This window comes from Gymnoscopelus braueri, assembly GCF_963280865.1.
Source record: "Gymnoscopelus braueri genome assembly, chromosome: 7".
Lineage (NCBI taxonomy): Eukaryota > Metazoa > Chordata > Actinopteri > Myctophiformes > Myctophidae > Gymnoscopelus > Gymnoscopelus braueri.
In genome coordinates this window covers 47,406,577-47,429,882 of record NC_137608.1, presented here as the reverse complement: position 1 = coordinate 47,429,882, position 23,306 = coordinate 47,406,577, and positions in this window count along the sequence as shown.

The window sequence follows — 23,306 nt, the reverse complement described above, 5'->3', positions numbered from 1 at the left end:
TCAAATGGTATAAAATAGGGCTAAAGTGGTTAATGTATATGTTTTATAATATAACAATTTATATCTGCAAAGTAACTAAAGTTTTCAAACAATTGTAGTGGAGTAAAAGTACAATATTTGCCTCTGCAGATGTAGTGGAGTAGAAGTAAAAGTGCACTAATACTCCAGTACAGTAAAAAAAAAAGACCTCAACATGTTTCCCAAGGTTCTATGCAACCCAAGTGGGTATCGAACCCTGACCTCCAACCTTTGAGAAACATTTCATTAACCACTAGACTACCGGTACAGATGAAAAATGGCTGTATGAGATGAGAACACAGTACACACAGAATGGGGCATCTGACTTCCAGCTGAAACAGTGCAATGTTACTTGAGTAAAAGTACAAAGGTATTGGCATCAAAATATACTTAAAGTACCAAAAGTAAAAGTACTAAAATGTCTGAAAGTAGTCAATCTACAAGCTTGTAGAGTGGCTATTTTCAAATGGTATAAAATAGGGCTAAATTGGTTAATGTTTGTGTTTTATAATATAATCATTTATATCTGCAAAGTAACTAAAGTTTTCAAACAATTGTAGTGGAGTAAAGTACAATATTTGCCCCTGCAGATGTAGTGGAGTGGAAGTAAAAGTACAGTAATATTCCAGTAAAGTAAAAAAACACCATCATTTTTCACAAGATTCTAGGTGACCCAAGTGGGAATCGTACCCTGACCTCTAACTTTGTAGGTCACATTCACTAACCACTATACTACTGATATAGTTGATAAAATGGCTGTATGTGATAACAAGACACTACACACAGAAGGGGCATCTCACTTCAGCTGAAACAGTGCAATGTTACTTGAGTAAAAGTACAAAGGTATTGGCATCAAAATATACTTAAAGTACCAAAAGTAAAAGTACTAAAATGTCTGAAAGTAGTCAATCTACAAGCTTGTAGATTGGCTATTTTCAAATGGTATAAAATAGGGCTAAAGTGGTTAATGTTTATGTTTTATAATATAATCATTTATATCTGCAAAGTAACTCAAGTTTTCAAACAATTGTAGTGGAGTGAAAGTAGCCGGTCTAGCATGTAGATTGGCTATTTTCAAATAGCCTTGGTAAGAGAGAGAGGAAGATTTGAGGTAAGGGGGAGGGGATCTTGAAGTGAATTGATCTACTCTACCAAGCTGAAAAAGGTTATGCTAATGCACACATCCTGTGAAGTAGGCTGTCTCATCTCAGAAGAACTTGGGCTTGACAGTGAAACACATTTAGTGAGCTGTAATCTTTATATTTCATAGATAGTGGCACTTCTAATATGTATGTTTTATAATATAACAATTTATATCTGCAAAGTAACTAAAGTTTTCAAACAATTGTAGTGGAGTAAAGTACAATATTTGCCCCTGCAGATGTAGTGGAGTGGAAGTAAACTTGGGTTGCATAGAACCTTGGGAAACATGTTGAGGTCTTTTTTTTTTACTGTACTGGAGTATTAGTGCACTTTTACTTCTACTCCACTACATCTGCAGAGGCAAATATTGTACTTTTACTCCACTACAATTGTTTGAAAACTTTAGTTACTTTGCAGATATAAATTGTTATATTATAAAACATATACATTAACCACTTTAGCCCTATTTTATACCATTTGAAAATAGCCGATCTACAAGCTTGTAGATCGGCTACTTTCAAACATTGGAGTACTTTTACTTTTGGTACTTTAAGTATATTTTGATGCCAATACTTTTGTACTTTTACTCAAGTAACATTTTGAACACAGGCCTTTTAGTTGTAATAGAGTATTTTTATATTGTGGTATTGCAACTTTTACTTAAGTAAAATGTCTGTGTACTTCCACCATGAAACACAGTTGTGTTTAAAGAAACAATTGCTTTTGAATTCATCCTAAGGACTCTGCATTATTTTCTATGTTTACAAAAAATAAAAATTACAATCAATTTTAAATGCAATCACCCTTCCCCTGTTGCTAATAATGTACTATAGGGTTCATGGACTCACATGCGCCACATCGTGGCCGATCAGCCACACTACACCTAAAAAAAAGGTGTCAAATGTGGCACCACCAAGTAGTGGTGGTGCCTCTGTGGTACCACAGAGGCACTCAGATGGTATTACTGCCGTTATCAAGTGCTAACCACTGTATATAAGGTGTTATCAAGGTGTAACCAAACCAAATCTAACCAGGACATTTTCAGTCACAATCATGATAGACCTGTTGGCAAAAACACACACAGCAGGGTAGGCTACAGTTAATGATGTTATACTGTCTAAAAACTCTGTACTAAATGAGAAAAACACCTCACAGAGGACAGCTAATGATACTAGTGCACCATCTCCTGGGCCCAAAAGTTCAAAACTTTTCTTCCCTTTGGATTCGGGGTATACAGTATCACTGGGTCCCACTGGCTACCACAGGTCCTGAAGGCTGGGCTAACTTGGGGTTTCTAATTAGGTGCATTGGAAGCACCTGGCCAGTAAAACAATGGGTGCCGGGCAATTTACCACCTCTCTCTCTCTCTCTCTCTCTCTCCCGGGTGACAGCACCCTTTGTTTGTTTCTCTTTTTCTTGATTTGACACACTCTATAACACCCCACTCTACATTGACCACACATTGCTAACATCACTGATCGTATACTCAGAGTCACTTACACACATCTTCAGATGGCATACTTCATGTACTTCCCTCTTTGATCAGCAGGGGGCCTCAAAAGTGCACATACCGGTAGTCATGTGTCTTGAAGAACTTCTAAAAATGTACAGTATGCATTTTACTGAGCATTTTAGTACATTTCTCTCTGCTCTCTTTTCTTTCTATGGTGAATCATGGCATCAGTCGACCACAAATTTAAGATGATATATCAGAGTCAAATGAAGTTGGTTGGATGTGCCTTACAAAGACAATGTAAAAGTGTTTTACCATAATTTGATGTAAATTTTATGTACGCTATTCTGAATTATATTGTCTGTCAGTGTTAGTGAGTGATACTGTATCAATTATTATTCTATTAAAAAACTAATATCAACACAGCACAAACAAGTATGCCGTGTAAAACAGGACAATTTAAGATAGAAACCGGGTTGGATTTGCTGGGGGATGGAAAACCATGCCTTGAAATCCCCCCTCTGGTCATTCATTTTTATGGCAGGTGTGGATATACAGTAGCCTATTTTATCCCTGCTTCTGGTCAGATTGAATCAAATATATAATCAATATCTTGATTTATGTTTGATCAAATTTAACTATTTAATTAAACATGTATGTTAACCACTTCTTTTCAAAATTTGCCAAAAACAATCTTTTCATCACAAATAATTGTTAAAATAGCAGCTCTACAAGCTTACAACATGTGCATCGTGAGTTGTGACTCGTGACACGTTTGTGAGCTTGTAGATAAGTTATTTTTGCTATTTGTTGTACACATAAGAGTATAGTATAACATTCTCATTAAGACCTTAAACAGGATAATAAGGTATTAACCAGAATGCCTTGTGCATCTAGCCTACAGTATAGGCTTAACCATCACACCAGAATGAAATGTTTGGAGCGGGGGAGTCTGGTGCAACGCTCAGGTCCTGGACCTGGTGAGACGGAGGAGGAGCCCGGCCAGGAGGCCATCCACAGAGCCTAGTCCCTCCACGTGCCAGAGCCTCTCCTCTCCCCCATTCCTGGCAGAGTAGTTTCGGACAAGCGTATTGAGTGGCCCTGTCTTTCCCTGACCGTGGGTAGCTACCTGGGACGTAAGTCGGGGCTTGATCAACCCTGGCTGGGTCACCTGGGCGAGGGTGTATGTTGTGAGACCCGAAACATCCTATGACCCCAGGCTACAACACTGATGATACGTCCCAGATGCATCCATGTGATGTTTTTTTTTCGTTGTAGAAGCAAATGAAATTAGCAGAATCTGCAGAGAACTTTCTAAAGCTGAATTTCAGATATACTATTATACAGTGTGATCTTGGAAGTCACATCTGGTCGGTTATTGTCACAGTGACTAACTGTGACAACAGTATGAATGCAAGTCCTGACAATGACAGCTTTCCGTCATTCTTCAACGAACACACACACACACACACACACACACACACACACACACACACACACACACACACACACACACACACACACACACACACGCACACACACACACACACACACACACACACACACACACACACACACACACACACACACACACACACTATTGCTTCACAAGCAGAGTTCAGAACAAATGTTGCTCAACTGAATGGACTCTGCCTTGATCTCTGATAAAGAATACTTAATGTATCCATACATTAAGTTTGTGTTAGAGATGCAAATCTGTGTCTTCGCTGTAAAGAACATTCGATATTCACATACTTATAGCAAACTAGTAAAATCCAATAGATTATCCCACAGCATTATGGCATCTCTCTCTCTCTCTCTCTCTCTCTCTCTCTCTCTCTCTCTCTCTCTCTCTCTCTCTCTCTCTCTCTCTCTCTCTCTCTCTCTCTCCCCCCTTCAGTTCCATGATGTTCGAAATGTCGGTCATTGAAGTCAAACATAATGCAATGACATCACCTGATATCTTTTGGTCATAGACTGTAAAAAGAAATTCTAATAATCTTGTAGACTAACTTTTTGATACTTTTTGATACCGTACATGTAATTATAATAAGTGTTCCACCTTCCCACTGTCTTTGGCTGGTCGTGTCAAGATGGCTCTTATAGTTATTATACGACACATCCCGGTCCTTACTTAAACAAGCTTATTTTTGTCTGTTATCATTCTTCCTTTGCGAGGTTGATTTGTAAAAGAAAGGGGGAAAAAGAAAGAAAAGAAAAAAGAAACAGATGGGGGTATCTTCTTAGTCACTTATATACTTCTCAGCGAAAATAGCCAATCTACAAGCTCACAATGCCTCACCACACGATGCAAGCTTGTAGATCTGCTATTGTTGTTGTTTGTGAATTATCTTTTTCAAAATGTTATACATTTGCACAACATATATTTTTTATAAATCGTTAAATTGTGATATTATCAAACATACTGTAAATATCAAGCATACCAGCCAATCTACAGTTCCCAAAAGGAATGACCAATGAGCCTTGATGTCAGCGAACTCTAGATTCTCGTAAATGAGGGAATTCAGGTGGTGTTATGTGCCTGATATATTGACCAGACTGAATCATCATGAAGGAGGGGGCCTTGATAGTATCAAGAGTATAAATGTGGTGGAGAGATTATATTTAGCCAGTATCGAACTGTGATGAGCTCATGAGCCTTGTCTGCTACTGCTATGCTGTAACCTAACTGCTCGCAAATAAACTAAGATTCATTGAAGATCTGCCTGGACTATGTGTTTTTCCATTACTCACCTGGTAAAAAGAGTATCCTAAGTCTACAGGTATCCACTTCACTCATTTATATGTACCTGAACCCTCCTTACTTGTTCAGGAGACTTGCCTCGCATGCTGTTCAGGTCTCATACCTGATTGGTCATATTCTGTGCTCTCTCAGCAACAGGTTCAGACCAGCTCCAGGAATCCCCTCAAGAAGACCCAAATCCAAGTTCCACTGACGGAGAGACAACCTCAAGTCGACATGCTGCTGATCCCTCATCTCCTATGCTTGCTGGGCCTGTCGCTAGGCACCGTGCAGACCGCTCCCTTGGCTGATGGAGCCTATCCAGTGTTCTGGACCAGCAGCCACGGCAGCTGTTATAAGTATATTTCTACAGGTATGTAGTGGTGCAAAGTAACTAAATACATTTAATCAAGTGCTGTGTTTTTGTATAAATTTTAGGTACACTATTTCTACTTTACTTGAGTATTTACATTTTTCAATACTTTATACTTCTATTCCACTACATTTCAGAGACAAATATCGTACTTTGTACTCCACTACAAATTATTTGAAAACTTTAGTCACTAGCTACTTTGCAGACATAGATCATTATTAGCAAAATTGTCACATTGTGAACTTATATAGCAGCTTTTTTATGTTGATAAATGTTGATACATTTAGAAGAAATTTGTGAAAAGAGCCATTCTGCATAATGAGTACTTATACTGTATGTTTGTTACTGTTAAGTATATTTTGATACCAATAGTTTTGTGCTTTTGAGGTTCTTTTTTTTTTTTTTGCAATTTTGAATGTGGGACTACATTGTGGTATGCTACTTTTACTTAGCCTAAGTATTAAAAGTTAGTACTTCTTCCACCACTGCAGCTTTGACCTGGGCTGACACTGAGCTGAACTGCATGTACCAAGATGCCAACCTGGTGTCCATCCACATAAAAAAGATAGACAAAAATGAAGGAGACGTCTTCTGAACCACTTAAGCCCTATATTCTTATTTGTATGACAAATAGCAACATTAGCCCATCTACGACATGCTGTGAGCTTGTTGATCAGCTATTTTCGCTGTTTTTATTTAAATAAAGAGAACATTTCTGACAAATTCGCCCAAAATATACTTTACCATGTTCTCAATGACCTGTAACCACCACTAAGCTCAGCAGAGTTTTTCTCCTATCCTGACGTGTTTCCATTTTATATACATTTAAAACCATTTAAAAGTTAAACCTTGATAATTTTTGCTTGAGAAGAGAGAGACATCAGCCTGTGGGCTGAAGTATGTTCATAAGTAGTTTTTATCTGCGTTTTGCCGCAAAGACAGAAGAGTTTTTGCAACATTCATTCTCTATCAATGGGTATGTCAATACATGCTGGCTCCTGTGTTGTACATTTCTAATATTAGGCTAATGTTATAAATATGTCACTGCAGATGAAGACATGTTGCTATAGCTCGTGGGAAGGTCTTTGTATGTACGCAACAATTGTAACTGTCGGTGTCAATGCTGGCTATTTGATGATCACCGCGTATAGGAAAGACAGAGACCCTGTACTGAGCGGTAAGCAACGTGGGGGGGGAGTTTGTGCCTTGATCAACAACAACTGGTGCAAAGATGTTAAAATCCTAGACAGTCACTGCTCACCAGACCTTGAACTTTTAATCATAGCCTGCCGTCCTTTCTACCTACCACGCGACTTCAGCATCGTGATTGTAGCCGTTGTTTACATTCATCCTGGAGCTAATAAGGACACAGCTATGAGGGAATTACACCAGGCGATCAGTGCACAAGAAAATCGCCACCCGGACTGCGCAGTCATCTGCCTAGGCGACTTCAACCGGACAGACTTAAAAAAGGTCTTTCCCAAATTCCACCAGCATGTCGCCTGCAGTACCCGTGGTGACAATATTCTTGACCACTGCTACACGCCCTTCAAGGATGGATACAAAGCTCTCCGCCGCCCACCGCTAGGAAGCTCTGACCACGACGCCATCCAGCTGCTACCTGCCTACAAACAGAGGCTAAAAAGGGAGCCGGTCGTTGAGAAGGAAATCCGAATCTGGTCTGAGGACACAGACGCTATGCTACAATCCTGCTTCTACCAGACTGACTGGGGGATGTTTAAGAACGCCGCTGGGAATAACATCAACGAACTCTCAGACTCAGTCACTGGCTTTATCAGCAAGTGCATAGATGACATAGTCCCAAAAAAGACAGTTCGGATCTATCCCAATCAGAAACCATGGATGGACAGCGGAGTACGTGCACATCTGCATGAACGGGACGCTGGTTTCAAATCTGGCGACGTGGAAACGCGCAACACGACGCGCGCGGCCCTAAACAGCGCCATCAGGAAGGCGAAAAAGGCCTACACAAAAAAGATGCAAGACAAACTCAGCAGTGGCGACATCAGGAGCACATGGCAGGCAGTACACACCTTGACAGACTGCAAAACAAGAACCAGAAGCGAGGTGAACCCGCCTGCCTCCCTCCCCAACGAACTGAACACTTTCTACGGCCGGTTTGAGATCAGCTCCAACCGCGGCAGCCAAGCGGGGCCATCAGCAGCACCAGCAGAGGAGAACCCTCCTCTAACCATCTCGGAGAGAGAAGTGCGTACAGCCTTCACACGGGTCAACATCCACAAGGCAGCCGGACCTGATGGGATTCCAGGCCGGGTCCTTAAGACATGTGCAGACCAGCTGGCGGGTGTCTTCGCTGACATCTTTAACCTCTCCCTCTCCCTGGCTGTGGTCCCTGCAGGGTTCAAAATGTCAACCATTGTGCCCATTCCCAAAAAGGCCAAAGTGACATGCCTGAACGACTGGAGACCTGTTGCTCTCACCCCGATCGTCAGCAAGTGTTTCGAGAAACTGGTGAGGGAATACATCAGCTCCACGCTACCTGCCTCGCTGGATCCGTGGCAGTATGCATACCGCAAAAACAGATCCACCGACGACGCTATTGCCATGGCTCTCCACACCGTCCTCTCGCACATGGACAACAAGCTGCTGAAGGACAAATATGTACGTATGCTGTTCGTGGACTACAGCTCAGCATTCAACACCATTGTCCCAGCAATACTTGACAAAAAGCTCAGACACCTAGGGCTACACCCAAGCATGTGCGACTGGATACAGGACTTCTTGTCCAACCGACATCAGGTGGTGAGAATGGGCAGCATCACATCCGACCCCCTGACCCTCAACACCGGAGCACCCCAGGGATGCGTGCTGAGCCCTCTCCTCTACTCCCTGTACACGTATGACTGCATAGCCACACATGTCTCCAACACCATCATAAAGTACGCGGACGACACGACAGTGATAGGCCGAATCGTCAACAACGACGAGTCTGACTACAGAGAGGAGATCAAATCACTGGCACACTGGTGCCGTGAGAACAACCTCTCTCTTAACGTCGACAAGACCAAAGAACTGATCGTGGACTTCAGGAGGCCGCGGAGAGACCATGCGCCCATCCTCATCGACGGTGCTGCAGTGGAAAGGGTCAGCGAGTTCAAGTTCCTCGGAGTACACATCGAGGAGGACCTCAAATGGGAGACGCACTCCACACACGTGAGGAAAAAGGCTCAGCAGCGACTGTACTGGCTCCGCCGCCTGAAGAAGCTCGGAGTAGGACGTCGCATCCTCAGGCTGTACTACAACAGTTCTGTCGAAGGCATCCTAACAGGCTGTGTCACGGCCTGGTACGGGAACTGCACTGCCCGAGAAAAGGTCAGCCTACAACGAGTAGTGCGATCGGCAGAGCGGATAATGGGAATCGAGCTCCCAGCGCTCCAGGAACTGTACAAAAAGCGGTGCGTGGTCAAAGCCAAGCGCATCATCAAGGACAAGCACCACCCAAGTCATAGACTGTTCAACCCCCTACAACGACCGCGACCGGGCAAGGGGCTCTACCGCAGTATCAAGAGTTCCACCACCAGATTTTGGTGTAGTTTCAATCCAGCCGCTGTCAGAATGCTGAATGGGGCATAAGCCTGGATGAGTTCAGCAGCCTGACAGCAGGCGGCGCAGACTTTTCTGGCTCTTCCTGAACACACCTGTGGATTATACCAGGGACAATGACTTGGACTTTAGCCCCCCCCTCGGACACACCTGTGGACTACACCAGGTACAAATGACTTTTTGTTGCACTCCCTCATGGAGCTACATGCGGATTATACTAGGGTCAGTCCACTCTAGGTGGACACGCACTGACCTTTTGCACCTTAATCCCTTGTATAACGCACTGACTTTTTTTTGGGTCTTTTTATTGTGCTCCTTAAGCACCTTAACGTCCTTGTCTATCATGCACAGTATAAGTATAACATGCACAGTACAATACATTGCTGCTATGCTCAGGCACCTTAGTTTAGTTTTTTTAGTTTTATTTATTATCTCAGGTAATTTGTAAATATGTAGATAACTTGTCTGGCCTTCTGTTGCTCTCTTGTTTTTGATCTCCTTCCCACCTGCCCCCCACCCTCTTCTTCTCCCCCCCCCCCCTCTTCTTTCTATGGAAACTAACGTTGCGATGGGAACGATGTACAAAAAAGAATTTCACCCACTTTTTTACCTTGTAAACCTGTGATGTGACAATAAAACTGATTCTGATTCTGATTCTTCTGATTCTGATGTTATGTTTAGAAAACGTGTGTGTGTGTGGGGGGGGGGGGGTGCATGTCCCCCATTTGACCTTCTCTTGATCATAATGTTTCTATTATGTATATATATTTTTTTCTATTGTTGTTTTTTTGTTTTTGTTTGTGTTCGTTTTTTGCTTTTAATATTAAACAAATCAAAGTATAACTAATGTAAACGGTGAGGTTCTCACATAAGCCCCCCTAAGGTTTCCTACCTCACCGGCACAACAACTAAAATCTTAAACTTTCCCTTGGAAAGAATGAACGTGAACATTTTTTTGTGCAAATCTAATAAATCAACAAAAGTAGACCGCAAAGCATGTTACACATTATTATGGATTATAGGCATTGTTCAAGACGTGCATACTACTGTAGCCCATCGTATGAAGATGAAGGAAAGCAATTCTACCCCCCACACACACACACACATGTAAAGCACACTTGTGAACATGCACGCCACGGTACGGTACATCATTATCAGACCTACATTTACCCTTCTGCTTATTGTTTATGCCCAAAATGAGCAATAGCAATATGTAGTAATTGTAGAAATATTAGGACTTAAATGTCATTTTAAAATGATTACATCTGATGGTAAATATGTGAGTTAGGAAGTATTAGAAGTAGTTAGAAGTATACGTAAAAATAAAACAAATTAAACAAATTAATATTACAAACTAGAAAAAGTGCTCCTCGGAGCACAGGTGTCCGCCAGGTCAGGTACGTTATTCTGGCCTCCTGGTGGTGCTATAATAGGCCAATGTGAAAAGGGTGCCAACCGTGCCATTTATTCTTGCATTGACACTGCATTCATGATTTGAGGCATTTTGTTCCAAAAATGTGTTTTGCTAAATTAGACCTGCTGGTGGCGCTATAACAGGCCAATGTGAGAAGGGTGGTATTTCTTCCTCGGCCTAGTGGGAATGTGCGTGTGAAATTTCACGGAAATCGCAAGCTGTGTGTATACTTTGAGGCTTTTTGTTCAAAACGGACCAATCCTTCAAACTTTGGAAGCCAACCTTAGGAAATGAGGATGAAATATGGGAAATCGGACAGATCCGTGTTGATTACATGACTATAGAGATATTGTATACCGATTTGTGTGACGTTTGGATAAAATGTGTAGGAGTAATATAAAAAATGGGTTTTGCACAAATCGGCCTCCTGGTGGCGCTATAACAGGCCCATGTGAAAGATTTGGGGCAGAGGTTCTGCATTGGCATCCAGGGAGTGTGTATGCACAGTTTCGGAGCGACCGGGCCAACGGTGCCGGAGATTAGCTGGTGACAGACGGACGGACGGACGGACACACGGACGGACGGACGGACACACGGACGGACGGACGGACGGACGGACGGACAGGGGGTAAAACATACTCTCTCGCCATGCCTTCGGCCTGGCGGAGACAATAACTCTACTATAAAGAAAACATCACGGATGCACCTGGGATGTATCATCAGTGTTGTAGCCTGGGGTCATCGGGTGTTTCGGGTCTCGCAACAACATACACCCTCGCCCAGGTGACCCAGCCGGGGTTGATCAAGCCCCGACTTACGTCCAAGTAGCTACTCACGGTCAGTCCTATTGGGAAAGACAGGGCCACTCAGTCCGCTTCTCTGGAACTACTCTGCCGGGACTGGCAGGGCCGGACTTACCGTTGGGCTAGGGTGGGCTGCAGCCCACGGGCCTCCAACTGGGGGGGCCTCCAATTTTTTTTATGATCAAATAGTTTTTTTTTAACCCTAAAACCGAAAAAAATAAACCAAAAACTGAAAAAAAAACTAACCCAATCCGCCCAAAACCGCGAATGGGGGCCTCGAAAATTACTCTAGCCCATGGGCCTCAACTCCTATAAATCCGGCACTGGGGACTGGGGGAGGCTCTGGCACGTGGAGGGACTAGGCTCCGTGGGTGCAGCCTCCTGGCCGGGCTCCTCCTTCGTCTCACCAGGTCCAGGACCTGAGTGTTGCACCAGACTCCCCCAATCCAAACATTTCCTTCTGGCGTGATGGTTTCTTGGGCCGTGGTGGTACTGCAGGCTCCACTTGCGGCTTGCTTGAATGGCCCTCCTAAAGGCCTCACCATGGATTTGTTGGGCTGCTTCCTCACGGGGGACACACTCTGGGGCGCTAACCCATACTGCTGCGGGATGCCGTGTACATTCCGGCTGTCAACCGTCTCTTCAGTGGTCACCAAACTATTCCTACTAACTCTACTCTACTCTATACTCTACTGTATGCACTGTAGGCCTACTGATCAGGAATATTTATTGTATTTAAGAGTGTTGTTGTTTTTTGTTGTTGCCTTTTTTGTTATTGCTGTTTGTGTATGTTGTATATAAGGTGTTATTAAGGTGTAACCAAACCAAATCTAACTAGGACATTTTCAGTCACAAGAATGATTGACCTGTTTGCAAAAACACAGCCTGCAGGGTAGGTAACAGTTAATGTTATACTGTCTAAAAACACTGTACTGAATTAGAAAGACGCCTCACAGAGGAAAGCTAGTGATACTAGTGCGCCATCTCCTGGGCCCAAGAGTTCAAAACTTTCCATCCCTGTCCGAATGGATCAAATTTGGATTTTGGGTGTTAAAGGTATTATTTGACCAATCAAACTTATTATTTCTTATTGACATGTACTGTTTTCACAGCCCCTTTGGCCTGGCTGCAGGGCCTGTATTGTGTCTGTGTATTGTGTGCTCCCCTATGTATCAGTGTCTCCCAGACTCCCACAGGTCCTGTAGGCTGGGCCAACTTGGGGTTTCCAATTAGGTGTATCCTGGTAAAGCCCTCCCTCCGGAAATCTCATTTGTATTTGATTTCAGTAGTGAGTCTGGCATTCAGGCCTGTTTGCCTTTTTTTCTGTGGCCGGGAGCTGGGCGGGATTAGTACCGTTGACTGACAACCCCTTCAGCCAATCAGCAGTTTGTTCCCCTTCAGCCAATCAGCAGTTCATTCCCCCACCACCAGACAACGTGACGCAAGGGGACTTTTGAAAGGGCCATGCCGAAAATAGGTTGCTTTATTTGGATACACGCTTGTCACTGCCCGCTCCTGCAGGTACTCTGAATTTTAATTTTTAAATAGGCTCTGTCATGATTAATTGACCCCATATATGAAGTTAAGCAACTAAATGCTATCCGAAAAATATATTTTTCTGTGCCAGACGCGTTGCTAGGTCTCTACTAGGTTGGGGGCTTAGCCCCCCAGGCAACGACCACATGCACGTGCGCGCAGCACGTTGTTTTCCCCCGTTTTTTGTGACTTTATCTACATGCCCCCCATGGTCTGGGATGAGGAGTATAGATCCCTTATCAGATGACGTCACACAGCCAGTATACGCGTGCAGGCTGGCTTCTAAAGAACCCGACCGAGGCTCATAAGACGTGTGAAATCGCATTCCATCAAACTTTCAGCAACTCTTTTCCTCCGAGTGCGGAGGAAGAAGGCTTCCCTAACCCTGCACCGTGATTGGCCAATCACAGTCTATTCAGGACTGTGATTGGCTAGTGAAACATGACACATGTGCATAGCCCTATAAATAGGACTATACACTTAAAAAAAACACATTTATGTTTTTTTTTTGTTATGGGTGTACAATGGTTGGTCCACAATATTACTTTTCTTTAAGTGAACTTCCATCACTGTGATGACCACTGTGACCACACCGCCCACTTCACACTGGGTGTGATTTTATTTTTCTATTGGTGGCTTTGGATAAAACATTGGTGACTATAGCCACCGAAGCCCCCGCGTAACGACGCCCCTGGTTTGAGAGCGTTTTAAAGTTTTAAAGAGAAAACAACGGACAGAGTTTTAATGGCCGCCGTAACATTTTGGTCGGGTTCACTCGGGTTCCACTGATTGGCCAACCTCCGCTGTCAATCACAGAACAATGAGCGAGGACGCTGATAGGCGAGTCCATTTTGTGAACGAGCAAGAAACGCCCAGATAAGCCCTCAGGCCAGACCCAATTCCTGAAAGCAAATGCAAATGAGATTTCCGGAAGGGGGGGGGGGCCGGAAGGGGGGGGGGTTTACCAGGCTACATTGGGAGCACCTGGCCAGTGCTCCCTGGGACCTTATAAAACAATGAGTGCCTTATGTTCTACCCTCTCTCTCTCCCAGATGACAGCACCTTTTGTTTGTTTCCCTTTAGTCTCTTTTTATTGATTTGACACACTCTACAATACCACACCCCACGCTACGTTGATGACACATCCACACATTGCTAACATCACTAATCGTATATACTCACTTACACACCTCTCTTTGAATGTTTAATCCAGTTCCTTTTGTAAATTACATTATGTTTTTTCACTACACTACCGTGTCCTCCTCAGTTTGTCATGGCCCTATGGGTCGGGTTATGACACTATTTGCTTAGATCATTCTAAGTGATTCCAATCCACTCAAAAAATCCAAATCAACTCTACTTAAGAAATTGTGTGCATTTAGGATTATTATTATTACTACTACTAATACTATTATTATTATTATTGTGTTGATTTCAGAATGTGAACTTGTGAGTGTTTGTATTATACTGTATGTTGAGTTTTGTCTCTTATTGTATCATTTTGTATCATATCACATTTTATCTATGGTATTGTAGCATCATATAGAGCAACAGTCACTTGAATAAGATGATGATGATGATGATGATGATGATGAAGAAGCTGCTAGAACTTGTGTTTGAAAAGAATAGGAATTCAGATGGCTGCACATACTTCATGTACTTCCCTCTTTGAACTGCAGGGGGCCTCAAAAAAGCACATAATGGTAGTCATGTGTCTTGAAGACTAACCTCTAAAAATGTACAGTATGCATTTTACTGAGCATTTTAGTACATTTATCTCTACTCTCTTTTCTTTCTATGGTGAATCATGGCATCAGTCGACCACCAATTTAAGATGATATACCAGAGTCAAATGAAGTTGGTTGGATGTGACTTACAATGACAATGTAAAAGTGTTTTACCATAATTTTTACGTATGCTATAAAGGTCTGAATGATCTGTCAGTATTAGTGAGTGGCACGTTTGTGAGCTTGTAGATTAGCTATTTTTGCTATTTGTTGTACACAGAAGTGTAGTATAAAGTTCTCATTAAGACCTTAAACAGGATAAGGTATTAACCAGAATGCCTTGGCATCTAGCCTACAGTAAATATGCGCAAATGAAATTCAGCTTTAGAAAGATTTCTGCAGAGATTTTTCTAAAGCTGAATTTCAGATATAGGCTACTATTATTATACAGTGTGATCTTGGAAGTCGCATCTTGTAGGTTATTGTTATACAGCAGTATTAATGAAGCTAGCTAAAGTGAAACAAGAGACAACAGTTTGTGTGACTTTTAAATATTAGCATTTTCTCAAATTCTTAGCTTGTCTGATATTGTTGAGAATTGGCTGCAAATACTGACAGTGACAGCTTTCCGATATTCTTCAACATGCTCCACACACACACACACACACACACACACACACACACACACACACACACACACACACACACACACACACACACACACACACACACACACACACACACACACACACACACACACATATACATAAGCACATGCACGACCCCCCCCCACACACACACACACACACACACACACACACACATACAGTATACATACGCACATGCACGCCCCCCCCACACACACACACACACACACACACACACACACACACACACACACACACACACACACACACACACACACACACACACACACACACACACTGTCTGAACTATTGCCTCACAAGCATATTTTGATAAGATAATGTGAATGCAGAGTTCAGAGAAAAAGTTATTACACACAGTCCAATACTTTCACCACAACTGAAATGACATTACAAATGTTGCTCAACTGAATGGACTCTGCCTTGATCTTTGATGAAGATCCACACGCATCTCAACAACTGAATGAAAGTGAGCATGAACATGTGTGTTTCAAGGTTTCAAGGAGCACTATTAACAACTCAAACCTCTATTCTGTGGGTGAACATTCGGCAAAAATACCTGATCTGCAAGCTCACAGATCTGCTATTTTCTATGACATCATCGCTTGGCCTTCAAACATGATTTCAAAGCTCTTCATTGATGCAATGGCATCATGATGCAATGGCTTCTATTTCAGCTTGCCAGCTTTCCAGGAAGAGAAAGGCTGTAGTTGTCTCCGCCAGGCCGAAAGGCATGGCGAGAGAGTATGTTTTCGCCCCTGTCTGTCCGTCCGTCCGTCCGTCCGTCCGTCCGTCCGTCCGTCCGTCCGTCCGTCCGTCCGTCCGTCCGTCCGTCCGTCCGTCCGTCCGTCCGTCCGTCCGTCCGTCCGTCCGTCCGTCCGTCCGTCCGTGTGTCCTGTCTGTGTGTTAGCAGCTAATCTCTGGCACCGTTGGCCCGGTCGCTCCGAAACTGTGCACACACACTCCCTGGATGCCAATTCAGAACCTCTGCCCCAATTTTTTCACATGGGCCTGTTATAGCGCCACCAGGAGGCCGATTTGTGCAAAACCCTTTTTTTTTACATTACTCCTACAGATTTTATCCAAACGTCATGCAAATCGGTACACAGTATCTCTATAGTCATGTGATCAACCCGGATCTGTTCAATTTCCCATATTCCATCCTCATTGCCTATGGTTGGCTTCCAAAGTTTGCAGGATTGGTCCGTTTTGAACAAAAAGCCTCAAACTATGCACGCAGCTGGCAATTTCCGTGAATTTTCACACGCACATTCCCACTAGGCCGAGGAAGAAATGCCACCCTTTTCACATTGGCCTGTTATAGCGCCACCAGCAGGTCTAATTTAGCAAAACACATTTTTGGAACAAAATGCCTCAAATCATGAATGCAGTGTCTGATTGCCGTGAAAGACCTAAGAATAAATGGCACCCTTTTCACATTGGCCTATTATAGCGCCACCAGGAGACCACAATAACGTACCTGACCTGGCGGAGACCTGTGCTCCGAGGAGCACTTTTTCTAGTTTCTATTGGCTTGGAATCCTCATTAATGATGTCATTGGTAGGCAGGTTTCGTAACTGTCCGAAGCCCACCTTTAAGAAGAGCCAGACAACATAAATGGAACCATCTTATTATGAGCATTGGTGAGGACCAATGAATACTTTTTTGTGATTTGTAGTTTATTGAATTTTTGACACTTTCTTTTTTTACAATACAGCCTGAAGTGCTTACACTTCAGGCTTCAGGCAACAACACAAATAAAAGCAGGTACCTACGCAACATCATAGAGAAACAAGAAGAAAAAAATAAGAGGAAAATGGAGGGAGGGAGGATATGCTATCCATAAAATAGAACCACCTGTGAACAAACAAGGATGTACCCTAGGACAATGAATTATGAAGATATGTTGAAAATAGGTGAAGTGCTCCTTTAACGATGACATTAGTTGAATATGTAAATGTATGCTCTGATCAGACATGCTTTACTTCATCCTTTAACATCTTGATTGTGATCTGGATTTTGATGTGGTGTCGGTATGTGTCTGTGATTGTGTCGTGACAGAGGACCTTATAGACCATTCGGATTTCTGAAAAATGTGATTGTTAAAGGCATTTTGGGGTAAAAGTTGACTATGACACATATTTCAAGGGTTCTGAATCTGAAAAACATGGTTCAGAGGAAAAATATTTAGTTTTTAACCTTCTAACAAAATGTCTGACAATTTTGAACAAATTTGAACTCTATAATACAGCAAACTGACAAATAAAGTGTATATATATATATCTATGTTCTGAGGGTCAGACAATGTGTGTAAAGTGGTAAGCTTACTCCTAAATATGCAAATTAGAGGCCACCATTACAGAAAACGGTTTAGTACTCAAAGGGGTCCATACGCATCCCCCTTATTTTATTTATTTTCCACTTATCTGTATTTTTGGCATCCTTAGGACATTTAAAATACAGATGTAGATGATCCCATGTAAAGAATAAATAAATCCTGGTATACATTTGGCCCCTGATGACCAAAAATATATTGAAGTCAATGGAGTGACATTCCATAAATAGACTATCATGGGGTGTCCAATTATTTACCTGGTCACACGTGTTGTCTATCAAGCTCTATGTACCCAGGTAACCTTGTTGGCTTTCTTGAGCAGCGTGAGTTAAAAGTAGATATTACTCAGTCTTTGATGTTTTTTTTATTATGCTAACATTACAATACGAACATACAACACACTTCAGTCTAGTACTAAAGTACCACTACATGGAAAGTCAGTCAGTACCACGCATGAAGACCCGTATGGTCAGTTAGTTAGACCTATGGTCAGTTAGTTAGTGATACCTAGTTAGGTAATAAAACCTAGGAAAGGAAACACAAACAACAAATTACATTACTGACATGAATCTATGCATCAATTATAAACATATCAGAAATATAATCATTATTACACAATAGTTACATCGTGTAATACAAGCTTTTTCACTTACTGCAGTCTATCCGCGCCCAAGCCAAATGTAGAATCTGACTTGCCCTGCTAGAACCCCGGGTTTTATACTGTTTCAGTGGTTTCACCAAGGAAGACGCCTCCTGCAGGGCGTGACTTGCAACTTACCATTGGATGTTACATCAATTTCCTCCAGGAAATGTCCCCCTATTCAATCAGTGAGTGATCTTATCATACCCTTCTGAGCATTGCAAGACCCTCTAATCTTCTGCTCGTCAATCATTTCACTGGCCTATTGTCTTAAAAGTGGCAACACAGTGCCCTAGCTCTGTCCTGTCCTCTTTAATCAATCAACACTCTCCTGCAACCCCCACAACACATGCTTTGGACCCGGTCCACCGGCCAGAGCCGTGGCCCTCACAATCTGCACATATTTTTACCTTTTGGACTAAATCTCAGTTAATACAATTTTAACTGATGCAGGAAATACACACATATAACATGGCAATAATTATACGCAAACTTCCGTTGCTGGAATGCCCGGATAATTCTACATGGGGATTTCTTCCTTGTATAACTCACCCCCAGAATGAGTTACAGCCACAGAACTGATACTGACCCCTGGGTCTGGTCCTCTTGAACACGATATGAGAACCAAGACGGCGAGTGCATGGTTCCTGGGCCAGGTTATAGGAGACGGAAGTCCCCTAACTTACAAATGTGGTACTGAGTCACTGACTGGGGTCTGGTCATGTGTGGCCCTGATAAAAGAGTGAGTTTGTCTGGTTGTCACTTATTTTGCTTTGAAATGCATCCATGATGGGATGTGTCATATGATATGGTCAATGACATATCAACAGTGTTTTTTTCCCCCCCGCTTGTGGCAGAGTGTGGTGATGCCATGTGGCCGTTTGATCCCTCCGTCCTTCCGTCCATCCAATGCTTTGGTCCTAAACAAGATATCTTGAAAACGAATGGCTGGATTATGGAACATCTTGTGCAGCTTCATGCTTCGCAGTGGAGGAACCCATCTGAGTTAGCCCATTACCTTTCCACTAGAGCCCAAATGTTTTTTTCTATTTATTTGCATTTATTTATATATATTTCAGGCTTAAGGGTTGCAATATGAGTCAGTTCAAACCACTTTCAGTGTAAGGAGCAGAACGGCCTCTAGGGGCCGCTAGAAGATAGGGCCCCTTGTCTAACCATGAGGTCTACAGCTCCTGAGTTATTATACAGTTATGTTTCTCAAGTCATTCAAATAAATCATTGTTCCATCAAACTAATACGTGTTACATTTCTGCTGCAATTTTCCTGAACTTACCAATGTACTTTATTCCCGATTTCAGTGCTGAGCAAAGAGACATGTTGCACATCCATCGTTGTGAAACACCTGCTGCAGAGCCAGCTGCTTTCGAAAGGTAACAGAATTGACATTATCTGATGGGCACAAGTCCTGCGTTCTCTAAATTACCACACCACTGGCTGAAGAAACTGAACCCAGTATCATAAAAGTATTTTATGCATCACATATCTGGAACAAACTCTCAGTTATTTTTAAATCATTATATCTAAGTTTTTTTTTTGTGCTGCAGTGACATTTTACTCTTATTTTTAACCAATAGACTTGTTTTCTATTCTTTTAACTGTTATTTAATACATGTTTTAAATGTCCTTTTATGTCGTGTTTCCTATTCCATAGATTTGACAGACAGAGAGAGGGGTCTTTATTGTTGCAATGCTAACTCTCTTTTTTGTAGATATAGTTTTTAAGGACACTGACACTGTGTGTTACACAACATGATCAGACATTACTGTGTGTTTCACAAATGTATCCTTACCCCGGATCTGTCTGTCTGTCTGTCTGTCTGTCTGTCTGTCTGTCTGTCTGTCTCTATCTCTTTCTGCACTGTAAAATGTGCTAATAGAGTGCTAATTTAACTCATGATGAAGGAATGTTGACTTGCATCCCAAATGTACCTTCTACCAAATAAAATAGCATTAAATGGCATTACTCAGAGTTGACATTTGTGACAAATGATAATAATAATAATAATAATAAGGGTAATAATAATAATACTAGTAATAATAATTGGTCAATCTACATTAGTTTCACACAACATAACACAACACAACACAACAATGGAATGGAATATAGAACATAGAATATAGAATGAATATAGAATATAGAATATAGAATATAGAATATAGGCTGTTTTCAGTTTGCACTTTGGAAAGCACGCCAGACAGAGACGAGGGCAGTGGAGAAAAAAGTAGCCTAAAAAAAAAAGTAGCCTACTCACATTTTTACTTAAGTAAATGTATCAATACCGCAATGTAGAAATACTGTAATACTGTTCAAATTGACTTGAGTAAAAGTACAAAAGTATTGGTATCAGAACTTACAGTACAAAAAGTAGAAATACTCATAATGCATATGTCCCATTTCACAAGTTTTCAAATGTATAACAAATATTTTGAAAATAGCAGATCTACAAGCTCAAATGCACATTGTGAGATTGTAGATCGGCTATTTTCAAATGGTCGAACAATAGGGCTGAGGTGGTTAATGTATCTTTTGTGATGATAATCTAAATCTGCAAAGTAACTAGTAACTAAAGCTGTCAAATAATTTTAGTGGAGTAAAAGTATATTTGTATCTGAGATGTAGTGGAGTAGAAGTAAAAGCATAGAAAATTGTAAATACTCCAAAAGTACCCCAACATTTTACTCAAGTACAGTACTTGAGTACATGTACTTAGTTACTTTCTTTCCACCACTTGAGGAGGGTCACTGTTGCTGTTCTCTGATTGGGCACACCCCTAAAACGTTCTCACATTCCGTGTCTCCCATTGGCCAGAACGCTTGCCTCAACGTGCAGAATCCTCTTCTCATTGGTCAGTGGGAAAGCCAGTCCAGCAGAAAGGTCCCGCCCCTCACATCGACAGATCATGTCGGCTGATGTGGGACCAGAGGGCTGCGGGCCAATCACAGCCCGTCATAGAGGGCTGTGGGCCAATCACAGCCCGTCGTTTTGACAGGCTATGGCGTACCCCGCGCCCTCCATCTGTTGCAGCGCGTATAATACATCCAAGACACATTCAAGACGTTCATCATATCAAACATAATGTACTTTTTACTCCACTACAATTATTTGACAGCTACTTTTACTTGTAACAGAGTATTTCTACATTGCAGTATTGATACTTTTACTAGTAAAAAAAAGAAAAAGAGTACTTTTTCCAGGACACAGAGACGCTCACGCTCTTGAACATAGCTCGGCTCCCACGTGTGTGGGGGGCGGGGCCCGCATGTTCTACAGACAGATCCCATGGCCCGGCGGTATGGCCCGTGCTGCGATTGGCCGACGGGTTGTCAGGCGGACGGCTCATTGGTCGGCTTCGCTTCTGACTCGAGCCGACTGGCCAATGAGAGCCGGGGGTGGACCCCTCGGGACATGGGATGTTGTTCACCTTTTATCCACTGTAATAGTAGCCTGCCAGATTGTGTGAGAGAAGTAAGCAACTGGGTCTAGGAAAACAAGCCGAAAAAGAAGCAAGCTTGTAGATCTGCTATTTAAAATGTACTATTTACTGCACTTTAGAAACAAGTCCAAAAAAGCAACTACACCTTAGAAACAAGTCTAAATAAGCAACTACACTTTAGAAACAAGTCCAAATAAGCAACTACACTTTAGAAATAAGTCCAAAAAAGCAACTAGCCTACACTTTAGAAACAAACCCAAATAAGCAACTACACTTTAGAAACAAACCCAAATAAGCAACTACACTTTAGAAACAAACCCAAATAAGCAACTACACTTTAGAAACAAGTGCAAATAAGCAACTACACTTTAGAAACAAGCCCCCCAAGAAAAACACAACCCAACTATAACCAATATTTACAAGCAACTTTACAGAAAAAGAAGCCCAAAGTCGCTTATAATACGCCGACATGGCAACACTGGTGGGCGGGGTCTATGGTGTCGATCCAGGCTACCGCTGTAGCCTCAGAGGCGAGAGACCAGAGACAGACTCCTAGCTGTCACTGTGTCACTGTGATCACCGTAACCTTAACTGCACTGATCCGTCTGGAGGTGACACTGTGTGTAACTGGGGACTCTGAGAGAAAATACATACATATATATACATAAACACACAGTGACAATGTCTATTAAGGACAAGAGCGACACCATCATGGACATGGAGGACAAGGTGCTGTGGTACCCAGACTCTAAGAAGAACACACAGATGGACAAGTTCAGGACCCAGGTGAACAGGGACTACGGGCTTGATCTGGGTGAGTGACACTGACACACAGAGAGAGAGAGGGGAGAGCTGAGAGAGCTGAGAGAGGAGAGAGAGAGAGAGAGAGAGAGAGAGAGAGAGAGAGGAGAGGAGAGAGAGAGAGAGAGAGAGAGAGAGAGGAGAGGAGAGAGAGAGAGAGAGAGAGAGAGAGAGAGAGAGAGAGAGAGAGAGAGAGAGAGAGAGAGAGAGAGGAGAGAGAGAGAGAGAGAGAGAGAGAGAGAGAGAAGAGGAGAGAGAGAGAGAGAGAGAGAGAGAGAGAGATGAGAGAGAGAGAGAGAGGACAGACAGACAGACAGACAGACAGACAGACAGACAGACAGACAGACAGACAGACAGACAGACAGACAGACAGACAGACAGACAGACAGACAGACAGACAGACAGACAGACAGACAGAGACAGACAGACAGACAGACAGACAGACAGACAGACAGACAGACAGACAGACAGACAGACAATGAGAGTGAGATAGACAGATATGGAAACTGTGTGTGTGTGCGTGTGTCATCCCTGCCTGTAGGTGGAGGAGCTAGTTGTCTTGGATTAAAATGGAGAAGGAGTCGATGCGTTATAGCCTTTCAAGTCATTCAATA